Source organism: Erpetoichthys calabaricus, chromosome 10, assembly GCF_900747795.2.
Source record: "Erpetoichthys calabaricus chromosome 10, fErpCal1.3, whole genome shotgun sequence".
Lineage (NCBI taxonomy): Eukaryota > Metazoa > Chordata > Cladistia > Polypteriformes > Polypteridae > Erpetoichthys > Erpetoichthys calabaricus.
Window position 1 is genome coordinate 168,780,284 of NC_041403.2, and position 16,203 is coordinate 168,796,486.

Consider the following 16,203-nt stretch of genomic DNA (forward strand, 5'->3'; position numbering starts at 1 on the left):
AATAAATCTGACTCTGCCGTTGCATGAATAAAAGGTAAAGTACCACTTCCAGTTGGCAGAAATAGCCTAAAAGTTGATAGAAATTCACATTTTGTACCTAATAGTTTTATACAAAATTTGGTTGACCTAAGTGAAGGCGTACCCAAGTTATTGTGTTTACACACACACAATTCCAAAAATGGCATTTTTGGACTTGGATGTCTAAAACATTGAGATTTATCAAAATCTTGAAATGGAAATTTTGGAGGATTCCAATACTTCATGTACAAGAAAGTAAAAGCAGAACACGTTTTTAAGGAATGATTCACTCTTAATAAAGTATATTTACATAAAATTCAAAAACTGTGGCTGACAGAGAAACTCTGTGGACATTTCCCAAATCAGCACTAAGCCCACCTTTTCTAAGCAGCTCTTGGGCAAAATCTTTGTTGACTCGCGTCATTTATTTTGGTTATGAGGTACCTAAAACGTACTCATTATGCCACAGCAGATCACACCCAACATTGCGAGTTTGCTGTGCCAGCTGACCGCCTGAAACATGGAAGAGAAGGATTGGGGACCTTCAGTGTGTTAACAATCCCCCCCCCCCTTCAGAACGGTTAGCAGACGACAGTTCATGTGAATTTATGGTGTGGTAGGTCAAGAGCAGGGAGAAGCTGTGGCCCCAGTCATAAGCAAGGCGTCTCTGTAATGTAATCTTAATGGGGGACATCACTTCAAAACCTGGGGGACACACCAACTACCCCACCCCAGGCCAGACATTACTTAGATGGTCTTGAAACCAAGCCGCATGTCTTTGGACAGTGGGAGGAAAATGGAACACCAAGGAGAAACCCATGCAGACATGTGGAGAACATGCAGACTCCATGCAGGTCACCATGCCACCCACAAATATTTGTGGTAATGTAGTATATTATTACAACTGTTTGTGATGCACCATCTGTTGGAATGACAAACACAATCAATAACATGCATTACAACATACAATCCAGTAGCTGGTGCACTGCTAATATTAACACTGAGGTCCACATTGATTATTTAGATTCAGGGGGCCCACCCACCTTGCAATTTCTGGCTTCACCACTTGTCAAGAGTCACTTTTTATTGCAGAAAGGAAAGAAAAGGACTGCCATAGGGTATGGGCTCATCGGATTTACACCCAAAACAGAAACACGAAAGTCAGCTGGACACTGGTGAAGTATGTACAGTACAACAACGAGGGCTGAGAAAACTTGAACAGAACATTCTGAAAGTCACTTAATTCAATTCAGGGTCTCGGAGGGCTAGAGGGTCCCAGCAATATGGAACAGAATGCAAGGAATCATCCTGCCATCTTAACATTGAAAGGTGCCAAAGTCATTCTTCAGAGCTAAGCTATGGGGGGGGAACCATCCACAGGAAAATTACCAGAAGAATGCTAATTTACTTACATCAATGATGGGTTTCCTAACTAACCGTGGATAGATGACAGCAGGTTTGTGAAATCCCAGTGTGAAGTGCTGGTTGAAGCCCATACCGTGCCCTAGGTGGCTGCCCTTTGAGTTATTAAAGTGAAGCTCCTCAGTGCCCATAGCATGGGTTCAAAAAGGTCCAGAGCATATGCCACTTGAGTGTCATTAATGGCATCCATAGTGCACATTCAGCATTATTAAAAATAGAGTATATGAAGTGGGCCCCCACCCCCCCCTCGGTGCCCAGCCAGGTGATCGTACCCTTGGTGGCTGCCTGTGTCGCCTACTGCTTTGCCAATGTATTCCTGATGTTAAAAGGACTTGCGCTGCCTACAATCACATTTCAGGCTCAGTTCAGATCTTCTTGATCTCTCAGGTCCTGCTACTGTAAGTCGCCTACTAGACATCAAAGATTTTGGATTTGACCACATTTTAGGAGCCCTTTCAAAGCCCACAGGACCAGCTGCACATGCAACGATCAAGCGAATGACACAACCCAGTAATGAGCCAGTTTAAACTTCACATTTATTTCAAAGAGTGTAAACGGGGCCCCAGTACACCACAGGAGGCACAACTGGTGTGGGTTTCAAAATAAGGATAGAGGGAAAAAAAGTTGCTTTATAATAAAATGTTAATAAAGATATTCATTTATTGTCCTTTATTTCTGCAGAATGACTTATCAATGAGTATTTATAAAACACAACAAAATGCTGACCAAAGTGCCAAAGACACAAAAACATATTTATATACGAGACTATGAAAACTGAACAAATCACGACAAAACCATTAAAGAAAATACAACAAAAACAACAAAGGAGCAATAGGTGCTTGAGTCTTTGCAGAGGAGAACCAGCAAGTGCATCTCAACGCTTGAGGACATGTCCTACTGTGAGAATGACATCGGTTTAGTCTGAGCAGAGGAGGCTGCATAGGCACCTCATCCAGGGCTTCAAAATCCTCAAAGGCTTTGATGACGCTCATCCAGCAGAATCCTTTCAGGTTAATGATGAATCAGGTCCTCGTGGATATCGGTGGAAATGAAGAACTGAAGACAAAAAGCACTTCTTTTTTATTCAAAGAGTTGTGAGAAATTGGAGCAAACTGCCAAGTCAAGGAGTTGAAGTAGACATCCTGATAACCTTCAATAAGGATCTGGATGAGATATTGGGACAGCTAAATAAATGAGCAATACATGAACTGACTGGTCTCCTCTCCTTTGTCCAGTTTTTTATGAACTTCTTCCATTAAGCATCCTCATATGTCATGGAGAAGAGAAAAGATTTCAACTGAGATTTAAAAATGTCAATAGAGATGAAGGACCTGATGTAAGAGAAAGCCAATCACCCTTAAGGCTTCAGAGACCTCTGGACAGAAAGGGAATTTTGATTAGATGGCTTCAAAAGGCCAAGTGGTGTAGTAGGCGTGAAGAAAGTCTGAGACGTAAAGTGCTGCCAAACCATCAAGTGTAGTAGCTTTAAACTGGTCTTCTATATTTCACTGGCAGCCAGTGAAGAGAGGCCAGCAATGGAGTTATGTATACCAAGTGGATAATATCAAATGCCAGGGGAAGGATTTGGATACTACAGGCAGTGTCATCAAGTTCGCCGTTCAGCTGGGTACCCACACACTGGATAAATGAAGTTCTATTATGACAACACTAAATTGTTCAAAAAGTCGTTTTGCATTATTTCTTTATTCCTGAAGATCTTTTTGATGGACAGGGTTGGGCATGTTGACTTCCCGAGGCTCAACTCCCTAATTCAAGATGTGTTCAGGAGGCTTTGGCACTTGGTAGACATTCAGTGGCAGGGTGAGGACACAAGGAACTCCTCACAGAGCAGAAACCCTGCCAAAAGTGGTTCTGCTGTGGTCGTCTATATCTTCAAGTTCAGCTCATTCCTTAATATCCTCAGTTCCTCAAACAAGCACCCACATCAAAATTTTCATTTTCTGCATGAGCCCCCAGTGGTGGACGGACCTCCCATCCCAGAATAGTTCCTGGCTTGAGTCCGATGTGGTTAGGATGATAGACATTTAATCTGGATCACCATGTCAAGTAAACAGGTAGAGGTTTTAATCAAACAAAGAATCAAAAAGAACAAAAAAAAAAATCAATTCTAGACATCGGTGTTTCATGGAAAGAAAAGAAAATGAATTTGTTGGTGGGCCATCCAAAGAAAAGCTTCTAAAAATTGTAACTAAATGAACTTTTTGTAGAACTTAAAACAGGCGCATAAGTGCATATTACTGTACAGACAGATATATAATGTATATATTATATATAATATACGTAATGGATATGTAATATACAAAGACTGAAAGTTTTTATAATAGGAAATATTATGCACATTACAAAAACAACCTGCTGCCAAATACATCTGCTTCTACCACACTGTAAAAATGCTGATTATTGGAATATTTCAATTAATTTTTTTAATTTAATTTTTTTTAATTAGTTTTAATTTTTTTTTATTATTTATAAATAAAAATTGAATATTTGAATTATTAAAAGATATTTAACAAAGAGGGCGGCACAGTGGCGCAGTGGTTAGCGCTGCTGCCTTGCAGTTAGGAGACCCGGGTTCGCTTCCCGGGTCCTCCCTGCGTGGAGTTTGCATGTTCTCCCCGTGTCTGCGTGGGTTTCCTCCCAAAGTCCAAAGACTTGCAGGTTAGGTGGACTGGCGATTCTAAATTGTCCCTAGTGTGTGCTTGGTGTGTGTGTGCACGTGTGCCCTGCGGTGGGCTGGCGCCCTGCCCTGGGTTTGTTTCCTGCCTTGCGCCCTGTGTTGGCTGGAATTGGCTCCAGCAGACCCCCATGACCCTGTGTTAGGATATAGTGGGTTGGATAATGGATAGATGGATGGATGGATGGATATTTAACAAAGACTAAGAACAAAAAATGAAAGAGTAACAGATCATTTAAATGCATTTTAATGAAATGCAGAACATAGGATTATTTTGTGCGGTTTCACCGTTTTCCCTCCATTTTCTATCCAGAGCAGGTTGTTGGGAAGAGGGGGCCAAACCAAACTGGCATCCTGTACCAGGCAGGAGTGTCAACTTCTAAATGACAGAGTAAATATTCCTCATTTGGTTACATTTCATTTCTTTTAGTGATTTTCTTTTTTGCGGTGACATCCAAGTTAATAACAGTCCCATATATCATTTTTATCAATGGAGCTTCAACAGAAGACTTGCTCCTTCTATGTTGTTCCCCCTGTGAATTGATAAAGAATTCTAACAGCGTTCTTAAGGTGACGTGACAACAAGTCCAAACAAATCGAAACCTTAACAGCTGCATCAGTTCATAGGTTCTTCTTCAATCTGGAGTGGGCGCTACACCCACCAGATCTTATTGTGTGAGAGAATCCCTGCTTAACAGGTGACGCAGTGGTGCTGCTGCTGCTGCTTTGGAGTAAGGAGACTGTGGAAGATTGTGGGTTTGCTTCCCGGTTCCTCCCTGTGTGGACAGCGCTTTGAGTATTGAGAAAAGCACTATATAAATGTAATGAATTATTATTATTAAATATCTAAAGGTGAAGCCGTTCTTGGGAATTCCAGATGAGAAGTTTTAGAAGCTCAGAGGTAGTTGCACAGACTCTGAAAACCTACCGAATCCCGGAGCTCCATCAGGCCCACTAGTTTTAGTGTTTTTTTTTTTTTTTTGCCCCCTAAGCCATCATCCACACACACACTCCACTATTCAGAAAACTCCCTTGCTGTAATCTTGACAATCGCCATGTACTTCACACCTAAACTCATGGTGTTGTACATTTAAGACTTTGTGCAGGCCAAACCCCTTGAAGGAAACGTCACTGGCCAGTCCAGCGTATGGCATATCATTTTAGAACCAGAAGGCACTTACTTGAGCTCCCAGTTTGATGAATGAGTCTCAGCACTTCATTTCAGCCAAGTCGCTATTTCAAACCTCATCATCAAAATGTTTAACTTCTTACACAAGTGGACATTTTAAACCCCTTTGACATTCACCTCCTTTTGTTGAGTTTCCACATTTTACTTTTGGACTGTCAGCCTGTCTGCTGAGGAGGCCAGCGCTCAATACTGCCAGGCTTGGTTCCAGCACCCCACTACACTCTTTAAAATGCTGGTGGCATTTGTGTGTGGCTCTTTGATGAACTATTGGTTGACAAAGCACCTGCTTTGAAGAACTTCATAATATGTTGGAAAAACTGAAATCTTTAAATGTATGGCAGGCTACCAACTGAACTTCGGCTGTGGTATTGCATGCAGAAAGAGTCCTTTTACAATCGGGCCATTAGAACTTCACAAATCTGTGGTTATTTACTATATTGAGCCTGTTATGGATCTAAATCTAAAAACACATTACTGTACTTTAACATGGCTTTCTCATAACTTCATTTTTTTTTAATCCTGATGCTCTGCAAATTCAATTAAATTACTATTCATGGTGACTCCAAAATCCGTACTAACCCCTACTCTCTCTTCTGTTCTTTTCCCAGTTTTCTGTGGTGGCAACCTGAGCCACCACCACCTAATCGAAGCACTGTGATGTTCCTACATTGATGGATTAAAGGCCAGAAGTCCATGTGACCGTCGTCATCATGTCCTTCCATGAAAACTCTGAATACAAGGAGGACTGATCATTGATGTTAGGTAGAATGCCTAGAGGGGGCTGGCCAGGTAGACTCGTGGACTGGAACCCCTGCAGATTTTATTTTTTCTCCAGCCTTCTGGAGTTTTGTTTGTTTGTTTTTTCGGTCCTCCCTGGCCATCGGACCTCACTTTTATTGTATATTAATTAGTGTTCTATTTTAATTCTTACTTTGTCTTTTTTTCCTCTTTCTTCATCATGTAAAGCACTTTGAGCTATATTATTTGTATAAAAATGTGCTATATAAATAAATGTTGTAAATAAATCAAAGTTTATTTCTGGAACCTTCATGTAGATGGGTCTTTTGGCGACCAAAAATGGTTCACTTAAGGGCATCGCTCTGGCACCTTCCCTTTTAAAGGGTGGACGGGCTGCAGACAAAATGACAGGACGGATGATTGACGTGCGACTGCGCTGCACGTAAAACTCGCCACCTGAACTCCTCACTCGGCGATTGGCTGGCGGTGTGTGAGCGAGCATTGAACAGGATTGGCGCTCCGGCCAGGGGTGGGCGTGTCGCCCGGTTTGGGAAAGACGCGACTGCGAGAAAGCGAAGGAAGAGCGGGAAAACAGAATATCTGCTTGCAACTCCCAGCGGCGAACGGAGAACATTGAGTTTATATGGAATTAAAACACGAAAGACATTCGTGTCGTTTTGAGGCGGCTTGTAACATTAAGCAGATATCGCTCTTGAAATTAAAAACGTGTCAAAGTGGTTCTACAGAGCGATGCCATACGGTTCGGTTGTTTGGTTTCCAAAAGAACGATCCACATGAGGGTTCGAGAGAACTTTTATTTACATCCATAACGGTAGTACACTAGGCTTAGTTCAGGTTTTCTTGATCCGTGGATCTGCTGTACATTCAAGAGTTCGGCTTTGTCCACGTAGTTGGACTTTTAAAACCAAAAGTCCAAGTTTAATAAGCAAAATAGCCTACCAGGAACGCGAAACCGACCTCGTTCCTCCATTGCTTGACACACAACTGGGCCATTTAAAGGTGCGTGCAGTGCGATGGAACTCGGAGCTGATTTGTCATGTTCAGCAGAACTGAAGTCTGAAGTAGAACAGCAAACACAAACGTGGCTTATCAAAGCAAAACTCTAAACCTCACCTGTACGTCCTTTAGTTTAGAATTACTGTACATTGCAGGCGACGTCGGCGCTGTTCAGCTTCACCCGACACGCGCGCTTTTCAGCGTTTAACATGTCAATACATTTTAAGGGTCTCAAGGTGAAGGCGAACAAAACATTTTACTGATTTTTTTAGACCAAATTTCAACCATAGCGGTGGTATGCATCGTCTGTTGCATGCAGGGAAAAAAAGTTCCTTAACCCTGCGACTTTGAACAGAAGCGATCGGAACTGTGAAATGTTACGGAGCTTGGGTTAGAATTTTATAAATGGCGCTATAAAAGACTAAAGATACATTGATCCCATTCTGAAATGTGCAATAAAAATGTATTAAAAATGAAAAATCTTAAAATGAGTGACAGTACGAAAGTTGCGGGTTTGCGTTTTGTTGAATGTTAAAAGTATTTGGAAGCGTTTACATCACTGTGAAGTGCGCTATTTAAATCACGTCATTTATATCAACCAGAATAGTATTACATTACTCAGCAGAGTAAGTCGCCGAGAAGGAAGTAACAAAATTAAAGGACACATTAGAAGTTTGACTTACTTGTCTGGAACTTGAGGTGGGAGGGGGGGGGGGGGAGGGGGGGGGGGGGGGGGGGGGAGCTTCTTAAAAAAATCGGAATTCATTACAGTATTATAATTTGGATGAAAACAAACCCACTATTAAAAGTAAAGGGGCTACTAAAGGGAGCGACGCCGTAGACTGGGGTACTCCGTTTCATAATTGGAAGGCAAGCCTGAGGAATGAAGACTTTGGGTTATTTCGTTGTATGGCTTGCTGATCCTTTCATTCTTCCACGACAAATCTTTAACACATTGTGGAGGTTTCGTTTTCTGAGAACATCGTCCGTATGTTTTGTGGTCCTTCCCGTCTCTGTCATTCATTTCAAAACATTGCGGACACTTCAGGATGCCAGCACGCAGGTTTCAATGGATCTTTTGTCATTTGGTTCCTTTAAAGTTTGCGCCCCATTATTAACTGATGGCTGGTTAAGAAAACAGGCAGCAATTCAAATCGCAGTGCAGTTGTTTCAGTCTAAAACTAGGCCATTAAGGGTTATACATCATGACGAACGACTGAACTAGATAGATAGATAGAGATACTTTATTAATCCCAAGGGGAAATTCACATACTAAAATATTAAAACATATTGCTTTAGCAGTTCAAAAAATGGCTCGAATTAAAAATGTAGGTAAACCTACAGCCACTGCGGACCTCCAGGACCCCGGCCAATGGCATTTGGTTTCCCAAAGAACTGTCCACAGGAATGTTCCAGGAAAACCCTTTAATTTCGTTCACTAACAGGTTCTGTAAATAACCTTAAATATAGGAGAACAGTTTTGAAATCCTAGTGTCTCCCGATTTTTAAAGATTGCTCACCACCACTCAGGCTTCAGGTTCAGGTTTTGATCGACCGCCTATAAAAATTTCTGCTTTCTCCATGTTAGGAACCTTGTCAAAGCCCAAGGAACCAACTTCGTATGCAGAGAACCCTCCCGTGAAAGAAGTGGTTCTTTGTCCAGCAATGAGGAGCCACACAACCCATAAAGAGCCACGGATTATAGAATCAAAGCAGTTTTTTTTTTTTATTAAAAATATACTCCTAAAGATCTCGTTTTCCACAAAGAACAGATCATTTGTGCAGTTTGACGCCGACTCCGGAAACGTTAGTCGTTGGTTAGTTGGTTTAGAGTGTCCTGGGGGAAGTTTGAGAGCCCGGCCCCTCATTCTTTAGACATAACAGCAATGGCATTTTGATAAATTTTGTTTGAAGCGCCACTCCATTTTTGCTTCCACTTTAATTGTTCTAATTTAACCGCAGTACGTGACGTGTACGCCGCCTAGCATCATTAAGTAAGAGGCGTGGCCTAAAGGCCTAAAATTGTGCAGGAAGTTTACAAAAGTTTCATAATGGAGGCGGGGATTGAACCCGCACCAATCATGTGCGATTTCGCTTACACTAATCCGTTTTTAGACACTAATTTTACAATCAATAATTTGGGGGTCTTTGGCATGGCGACTGAAGCAAATGTTTGAAACTACACAGAAAAAATGCTCTTATGGTTTTCTTTTTGTTTGTTTGTTTTTTTTTAACTGGTACGAAACGATAGAAGAAAATTCATACGTGATATGCCAGAACATTATGTCGCATAAAAGCAATGAGGGCGTGAAACAAACTCAAGGCGCTATATGAAATGTTTAATTAATTATTAGTCTACCACAAAACGACCGAGGAGCTTTACAGGTGAAAGATGATTTAAACTCAGGATGAAAAAAAAAAAAAATGTTGCAGTATTAGCAAAAACATTGAAAAAAAAGGAATTGAACAGCAGGTGCAAAGGTGACTGGAGGGCAGATAACTACAAATATAATTCGACTGATTCAGGAATCGTTCGATTGAAGAAAGAAAGAAAAAGAAAGAAATCTGGCTGCCGACACTCCAGCAGGACTCGTACATCTGCAGGAGGTTCATTAAAGATTTATTATGAAACGGAATATCTAAACAGACACTCGCGGAGAGGAGGATTACTCCGAGCAGCTGGCCTGATGACACGGAGGATTTGATTTCTATTTCTGTAGCGGAACTCAAACTTGGAACCAATGGCTGGCTATCGACTTACAGTTCTAAGGCTGATCATTCTCCGGAGATCGCACTGTCAATTCATTTTTATTGTATATAGTGCCTCACATTGAGCATACAATCAGAACACAATCATTTAGAATGTTTTAGTAATGTGGACTTGTTGAGTTTAAACTGCATTTCAATCCTCAATTAGGCTTAATTTTCCAGTAATGCCCACATAAACCTTAATCGTTTGTTTTAGCCAATTTCTGCGGGCGCAGTCCCTCACTTGTTAAGTACGTAAGTAAAAGTACCGATTAAGTTACGGGGTCTCCACATTTGGTTGTCCGAAAAGATTACAGAAAAGCGAAGAAAAAAAAAAACCCACCATCAGCCAAATGTATTATAGAGGGCAGCCAGTCAAGGCCCCGAGCGGCGGGGTCCGCGTCTCGTCTACAAACAGGAGCTCGCAAATCACAGCAAGTGACCGAAGCCCGAGCCGAGGCTCCTCTCAAGAACCACGCAGATTCCTACTTGAATTAGGAAAAAACAATTACGAGTCCAAGTACGGCATGGCTGAGAAAACTAATCACAACGCTCAGCGGCTGCCCTCAGTGAAAGGCGCTGAATTTATAAAGAAACGAATTATAATGACACGTTTAACCTCGATATAAATTTATACATACATACATAGACACATTTGAAAGTACATCATTGGAAACCAAGTCGCACCTCCCATATAGCGCCACTCAAATTGCAATAATAGTTCCACGAAATACAGAATAAGCGTTGGGGTTTGGGGGGGGGGGGACTGAAACTGCAAGACAATCAAATAGTGACAGAACCTGGAAATGGACGGCATCCGGAATTAAAAATGAAGAAAAGCAGTTATACATATTGGAGGAGTACATGGACAGTAAAACTGAAACCGCAAATGCCAATGCAGCCCGTGATGAAGGACAGCAAAAAGGCACAAAGTGGAGACTTTAACCCTTTTAAAACGATTACAACCTTGATAGCCGGGGAATTTGGATCGTGCGCAGACCCGTGTACGCTTCGATTTCTCTTCTATTTATTGTAGCTCTGCAGAGGATGGCTCACAAGTTCAAAGTAAACGCCATAGTTTAATATAGCGCAGACTCGGAGGAAGAGGAGCAAACAAACGGAAAAAACAAAAAAAAGTTTAACATCGGTGTTTGACGGACACCCGCGATTTCTCGCACAAAACATAACCAAACAAAAAATTTCGATCATCTGCATTTCTTGTCCAAATAGATACATAGATACAGTATATATAAAAAAAAATAATGTGAATATTATATACACACACACAGTGTGTGTGTGTGTGAGAGAGAGAGAGAGAGAGAGAGAGAGATAACTACTGAAATATACATAGACCGAAAATGCAACATATTTACATACATATATAGTAGCTTGTAGATCTAGAAGCTGCTATACAGTATATGTATGTAAATATATTGCCTTTTCTGTTAGTAATTATCTCTCTCTAAAATTAATCAGCACGTTCCGACTCTACGATGGCGCTTTCGCCCTCATCAGCGATATTATTATTATTATTAAGTCGTCAAGGCCAATTGGATGTTTAACAGGCACACGTCGGCTCTTCTGGTTCAAGGTGGTCGCCCACTGTAGTTGCATTAATATTTCAAAGTCTAACACCAATAAGTGGACAGAAACTGTAGGCCGCTATCTGACCCACCAGTTACCTATTCGTTTTTTTCTGTTAAAACGATACTTCAAAAATCACATCTTAAAAGCTTTCCCAAAGAGACCAAAGTTTCCCTTTCACGTCCGTTTAATGTGATTAACAAATTCGCTTTTTCTTTAAACAGTTTCTGTATAATTTGCTAAATTTCCCGACAATACGGCCGCGAGCAGCAGACCAGCCAGGTGGACAACACCAGTCCCAGGCGGCCCAATCCCTGGTGGGCACGTTGGACACTCAGACTGGGCTCAGTGGGCAGTTAAACACACTTCGAGGATTTAGAAGGGAAAACCCGAGTGGTCAAAAAGCACCCCCTTAAACTCCGCAATGAAAGGTCTGGACCGACATGGACGCACGTAAAGCACGCCGTTACGTTTCTGTGAGGCCGAAAACATTTTTGTAAAAACTTCTGTTTTCGAGTCCGTGTAATGAATAAAAAAAGTAAAAAGCTCCCCCATCATCTTGCAAAATGTAGCCACAGTAATTAAAAATGTGTTTTTAAAATACAGAACTGAATCTTTTCATTTGCCTTATGAATTAAATTCTCAAGAATTAGTTCTGGGCGCCCAGCCAGTAGATTGATTAAAATAATAAAAACAAGTATTCATTTAATTGGAATTTACACAGCTCTGCAAATACAGTTTCTAAAACATGTCAGTCAGAGCTGAAGTTACAAGCTGGCCGAAGCAACTCCACCAAATCAACTCCATGATGCGGAGCGGCTCGCCAAAGTCCTTGTTGGTCTGTACGGGCGAGGAGCGAAACACAAAGAGTCCGAAATGAAGAGAACACCGGCAATGGAGGGAAACACTGCGCCCCACATCGAAAGAATTTCAATCAAATACAAGTAACACGTCTGGAATCAGCGATTGAAGCTTCGAGATAATACTTGTGCACACTTGAAGGGCGAAGTCCACCTTTGCTATTCCTATTAGCAATGCTGTAAAGCGGTTTAATTGATATTCCAGTCATTTATTCTTAGATTGTATATCTAATATATACAGCATATATGCACACCCATTATATACATATTACATATACAGTGACACGCACACAGACCCCATTATGTAAATTAATATGCATACACCGATACGTACACACACCCACCATTATATACAGTGTATATGCACACACAGATATATACAGCATACATACAAATACACACACACACAGTGTTTATGCACATATATACGCACGCGCGCCTCATTATATACAGCACAATGTATGTGCTCACACAGAGACCCCATTATATACAAACAGTGTATAGGTTCACACACACACACACACACTATTATACTCAGTGTTTACGCTGCTCACACACTTATTATATAGACACATATATAGTGCATACGTACCCACACACACCCTATTATATAAAATATACCCACACAACTAGACCCCACATTATTACATATATATGTACACACACCCTAACACCATTTTTTACTGTACATAACCCCACACACCGTACATATGCAGATATACTGTACACACACAGACATATGCTCGTTCACACACCCGCGCGCATGCGCACGTACTCTTTTGCACAAACTTTCCAGAGCTTTTAGTTTTCGCCCACTCCGCTACCAGACCCCCTCGTTCGTTTGATTTCAGCCCCGCCCCTTGCTCATATTTTGCCCCCTCGCCGTCATTTCTGTGAATGAACACGCACACCCACTCATCCCCTGGTATTTTTATTTTTCCTTTACGATTCGTTCCCTGAAGTGCGAGACGCTGGCGCTCGTTTCGGTTTTGCTCGTTCCCAGTCAGCTGAATTCAGTTGTGGTCAACAATCCGCAATGTCCTAAAGGTCTTGAATTTGCCGGAAACCCCCCGAGTGCGATCAGCGGTGCGAAGCGAACTTAAATGAGGGCGGACTGCGCACACGCCGCTCCTCACTAACACGGTAATTCGACACAAAGCGGATCGTTAGGGTAGCAAGTGACGGAAAAAAACGGCGGCGGCACTTTACCGTTCCCTACCATCATTCTAAAAGATAAATAATAATAATAACGAGCAGATGGTCAGTGGAGGTCATATTTGACCTCTAACCCTTAATCACCAAAGCGCTCGCTGCTTCTCTTCTGCTCTAAAAACGGACACGAATGGGTAACACCTCCGTTAAAGTGAAGAGGAGCGCGTTAAACGGAGAGTTCAGACTGCCACCGGTGACTGATGAGAAATAAATTCACTGAACGAATTACCTGGCAGGGGTGGACTGAACAGCACAGTGGGGATGCATTTCGTTGAAAATCACACGTGTAGAAGAAGATGGGCCATAATGGTGGAGCAGGCCGCCCTCTGCAGAATCTTCCTGAATACCAGCAACGTCCGTGGAGTGAAGTTCTTGGGAATCTCAGCTGCTAATGGCCGCCATTCACTTCAAATTGATTTGGTTAATGAAAGGCACGGGTAGGAATTAAAGAAATGGAGTCACCTTAATCATTAGAAGTTAGACTTTATTGGAGATGCTAGCAGACTGCCATATTATTGTGAATTCAATATTGTGAATTTCCCCTTGGGATTAATAAAGTATCTACAGTATCTATCTATTACTCACAGCGCAGGAGTGCAGACCACACTTTATTAATATTAATAATAATGTTCAAATTGGGGTGGGAAGAGTCAAAAGGGAGCCATTGCTGATTTCGGCTTTCGTGTCTTTTTATTAGTATAAGCGTAGCATGGCCTCACGTCGCCAGGCTGGAACTTACTTAACGTTTGTTTCGCTGCTTTCAGAAGAACAATCCCCCGAAGACCCCACATACGTCACCATATTGCTGTTTGTCTCTCATGATGTGCCCTCAACGGGACGCGTCTCCAGAGTTTCTCAAGCCCAGGAGTGCGAAGCGAGTAAATATGAACGAGGGAGCCGCGCGAGCCCTCAGCGCGCCACCAGATCTCAAGAGCAACGGAGCCAGCGCCCCCTGCCGACGCTTATCGGGATGAAGCCGGATTGACCCACACTTAAAACAATTCTCAAGTTCTGTTCTGAGAGCTGCGGTGGGCTGGCGCCCCGCCCAGGGTTCGTTTCCTGCCTTGCGCCCTGTGCTGGCTGGGATTGGCTGCAGCAGACCACCGTGACCCTGTAGCTAGGATATAGCGGGTTGGATAATGGATGGATGGATGTTCTGAGAGTCCACCCTGACTACAACACAGGTTGACCAATTTTTAAGATCGTTGTGTTTCTTTTACGTTCGATATATCAAATGTAGTGGGACTTGCAAAACTTATGAGAATGTAGCAAGCGTTTATGTTAACTTTCATTATCATCATCATCATCGTCGTCGTTATTTTCATTTTGCTGTTCTGAATGTTGTTTGTCCACTCATCTTGCAAACCTGCTGATGGAATAATGAATACACGGGTGGGCCTGACACTACAGGCCATTTGATGGCACTTTCCACGTGTCTGCTCCACTTCTCACTATTGGGGTACACTCAAGGGGGTCCTCAATCACAGTCCTGGTGAGCTAAAGCAGCTGCTGGTTTTCTCCACAGCCAGTCCTTGCTATTAAGGAAACTTGGTGTTTAATTATATGGCTTTCTTCTTCCAAGAGGAATCTTCATCACATTGTAAGAAGGATACAAATGTATAGTTTGGGAAATGCAACTCGTAATATTTCATTTGTGTGTTTTACTTTATTCTTTTAATTTAGCTTTTACTGTAAGTGACTAAAGTGTGTGACTAAAGCTAAAATTACTTCTAACAGGAACCTAGCAGCAGGTCCCCAGAATTTGATGAAAACCCATAGAACGTTTTTTCAGAAGATAGCATAAGAGTTTGAAATGTATGTGAACACATTAAAGAATTCTGGAAAGACATTCCCATGTACTTTTTAGAACATTGGAACAACGTGGACGAGAACAAGCTTAACAGTCCTATTCACTTAATTCTTCTAAAATAACATCTAGTCGAGGTTTGAAGGTCCCTAAAGTCCTACTGTCCACCATACTACTTGGTCACTTGTTCCAATGTGTCTGTGGTTCTCTTCCTAATGTTTGTGTGAAATTTACTCTTAACAAGTTTCCAACTGCGTCCCCATGTTCTTGATGAACTCATTTTGAAGTCACCGTCTTGGTCCACTGGACTAATTCCCTTCATCATTTTAAACACTTCAGTCAGGCCTCCTCTTCATCTCTGTAATGGCTCAGCTTTTTAAATCTTTTCTCATAACTCATCCCCTGAAGCCCTGGACTCAGCCTTGTCGCTCTTCTCTGGACTTTCTCTAGTGCTGCTATGTTCTTTTTGTCACCTGGAGACCAAAACTGCACACAGGACTCCAGATGAGGCATCACCAGTGGGTTATAAAGCCTGAGCAGAACCTCCTGTGACTTGAACTCCACACGTCAAGGCGCTATATAACCTGACATTCTGTTAACCTTCTTAATGGATTCTGTCTGCTACTTGATAATGAGAAGTCTTCTACGACTCAGTACTAAGTCCTTCTCATCAAGTGGACTTTCGACATTCAGACTTCCCATTGGTTTTCAAATACTTATATGGTGACGTCGTTTTCCAAGGTGACTTACAAGATTTGAGCTACAATTTGTTACATTTATTAATTTTTCCAATTGCTGGACAGGCAGGTGAAGTGTCTTGCTCAGGGTCCCACAATGTCATTTGCAGAATTTGAACCCACAGCCTTGGGGTTGTATCTCCAAAGTTGTAGCCATAAATGTAAGAGTAAATATT